The following is a 3272-nucleotide window of genomic DNA, read 5'->3' on the forward strand; positions in this document are numbered from 1 at the left end:
TTTAGGAAAATCCTGTCTAATCCCCAGGTCTGAGATGAAGACTAATTAGGATCAAGTTGTAGAGGTGATTATAGTGATTCAGTTCTACATATACTTTGAAGATAAAATGGAGAGACTTAACTCTTAGTCTAAATACAGAATGTGAACAAAAGAAGACACTACGGTTCTAGCCTAGGCCAATGGAAAATTGGCATTGCCATTAATTGACATGCAGAAGACTAAAGGAAGATTATGAACTCAGTTTGGACATGTTAAATTTCTGCATAAGGCAATATGAGTTTGAACATCAAGGAACATGTCTAGATGAGAAATATGCATTTGCATCATCAACACTTAGCTGATATGTAAAGCCAGGAGAGGAAAGAGATCGTTAATGGTGTCAGCCGAGACTTGAGAAAAGGCACAGGAACTAAACCCTGGAGGATGAGGCATAACCAATAATAAAGGCTGAGGAGTGGGCAATGAAGTAGGAGAAAAACCATACAGGTGAGATGCCCTACCTAGAGCCTAATGAAAATGTTTCCAGAAGGGAGAAATCTATTGTGCATATTGATAAACAGGAATGAAGGCAGAGAACTGACCATTACATTTAGCAATATAGAGGTTATAGATAATGTTCACAAGAGCAGTTAGATAAAGTTGATTGAGTGAATACCTAACTGAAATGGATTCAAGAGAAATTACGAAAAAATAAGGGTACATAATTTTTAAAAAATACTTTTGCTGTACTGGAAAAGAAAAATACGGTTGCTGTACTGGTGGTAGCTTGGTAGGACAGGGTCATTAATAGATTTTTTAAATGGGATAAATATAAGACTATTTAATGTGTTTGACTATAATCCATTAGAGATAGAAACATTGATGATGTAGAAAACAGAGAGGAATGTTTTGTCCTGGAATAGCAAGAGAGGATGAGATCTAGAACACAGGAAAGGTAGCCGGCCTTTTCTAGGAACATGGACAGTTCATAACAGTATTTAATCAGGATGCTTCCATGTTTAAAATACTACTATGTGTTCCCATTGCTCTAAGGATAAAACTGGCTGACCGGTGTCGCTCAGTGGTTGAGGATCAACCTATGAACCAGAAGGTCACAGTTTGATCCCTGGTCAGGACACATGCTGGGGTTTCAGGCTCTATTCCCAGTGGGGAGTGTTCAGGAGGCAGCCGATCAATGATTCTTTCTCATCATTGATGTTACTATCTCTCTCTGCCTCTCTGAAATCAATAAAAATATATTAAATATATATATGATTAATGACCCTCCTTCTGGAATATATTTGTGGCTTTCCCAAGTAGAAATGGTTCTTGCCCAGTTTTACTTGATTTGCTCTCAGGCTCTTCTCTGGTACCAATCACCCAATCCTCACTTATTGTTCACTATTTAGGTACCTGGGTTTCTAACAGGGTACTTACTCTGTAGGTTTATACAAAAAAAAATCCTAAGCAAGCTCATCCCCTTTTTTAAATCTGTTTTTATTGATTTCAGAGATTTCAGAGAGAGGAAGGAAGGGGTGAGAGAGATAGAAGCATTGATGAGATAGAATATCAATTGGCTGCCTCCTGCATGCCTCCTACTGGGGACTGAGCCCACAACTGGGCATGTGCCCTGACTAGGAATGGAATAGGCAATCTCTTGCTGCATGGGATGATGCTCAACCAACTAAGCTGAACCAGTTGGGCCAAGCTCCACTTTTGAGGGTCTCATTGGCTCTTCAAAAAACCACCAACTTTTGTCTTGACCTTGGAGTTCTTACAACTTGCCTGATACTATGATTCTTTAATCTACCATAGAGGCAGGATATCTCAAGCTACATTTGACTTCAGATGCTATATCCTTCATCATCTTCATCTTGGAGGAAACAAACATCAAACTCTCTGAATGTTTTCCCTGAAGACCTTCTCACTTAGTTAAGTTGAACAGGAACCATTCAGCCCTCATACATGGAATGGTAGATTATACACAGCAAAGCAACAGCTCTCCAAGAAAACCCCATCCCTTTGAGCTTTATCACCTCAAACTTTAGAATCTTAAAATGGAGGTTGAACTAATGCTGGACTTACAGTAGGACTATATCTTATCATGCCCTGCAAGTAAAGTCTCACACCCACTTATTTAGCTTTCTCTCAACAGAAAGAAAGACTCCCATTTTAATATGTGGATACTTAAATGAAACATTCCTGGCATTGTGGGAGAGTTCAGAAATGTTCACTATTGCTATTATTCATCTTACTTAACATCTAAAGAGTGGCTACAAGAGGAGTTGCACATATAAAAAAATTAGAGAAAAAATCAAAATGATTTAAAAACCAAGACAGTTTGGTTTCATAAAAATCAAGAGAGTAGGTGTTTGTTTTGTTTTGTTTTGTTTTGTTTTGTTTTGTTTTGTTGAGAAGGGAGTAATCACAGTGTCAAATTTTATGGTGAATTTTAATAAAACAAAACCACCACATTCATTAATTGGTTAATGGAGATGTAATTTTGAGCAGTGAGGTAGAGGGAAAGCCAAGAGAAGGGGAGGACAGACAAGATGGGAAAGAAGTTTATAGGAAAAGAAAAGTTAGACTGGGGAGACAGTGCTTTGTTTTTGTTTTTTTTTATTGGTACTAGAGGCCCGGTGCATAAAATTAGTGCACAGGAGGGGTGTCCCTCAGCACAGCCTGTACCCTCTCCCATCCAGGAACCCTCAGGGGATGTCCGACTGCCCATTTAAGCCCAATCCCTGCCTAACCCAGCAGTCAGACATCCCTCTCACAATCCAGGACCGCTGGCTCCTAACCGCTCACCTGCCTGCCTGCCTGATCACCCCTAATCACTCTTCCTGCCTGCCTGATGCCCCTAATTGCTCTCCTGCCTGCCTGCCTGATCACCCCTAAATGCTTGCTGGGGGGGGAAGGGCAGGGCCAAATCTGTGAGGGGCCATCTGCCTACCTGAATGCCCCTAAACGCTCTGTCTGCCTGCCTGATCACCCCCTAACTGCCTCTACCTCTGCCTTGCACCCACCCACCTGGCTTTGTCCAGAAGGATGTCGAGATGGTCATCATGAAGATGTACGGTCTAATTAGCATATTATCCTTTTATTAGTATAGACTAGAGGCCCGGTGCAAAAAAATTTGTGCACTCGGGGGGAAAGGGGGGGTCCCTCAGCCCGACCTGTGCCCTCTCGCAGTCTGGGACCCCTCAGGAGATAATGACCTGCTGGCTTAGGCCAGCTCCCGGGTGGCAGAGGGCAAGCCCAATCCCTAGGTGTAGCCCCTGGTTGGGCTCTGA

General features: G+C 41.9%; 1 protein-coding gene across 1 annotated transcript in view; it reads right to left on the reverse strand.

Moving 5' to 3' along the window:
- Window positions 1–3272, reverse strand: part of PPFIA2 (protein tyrosine phosphatase, receptor type, f polypeptide (PTPRF), interacting protein (liprin), alpha 2) — a 451032-nt gene that overhangs the window by 433452 nt on the left and 14308 nt on the right. The gene's annotated exons all lie outside the window — the stretch shown is intronic.

This window comes from Myotis davidii, unplaced genomic scaffold, assembly GCF_000327345.1.
Source record: "Myotis davidii unplaced genomic scaffold, ASM32734v1 scaffold26, whole genome shotgun sequence".
Lineage (NCBI taxonomy): Eukaryota > Metazoa > Chordata > Mammalia > Chiroptera > Vespertilionidae > Myotis > Myotis davidii.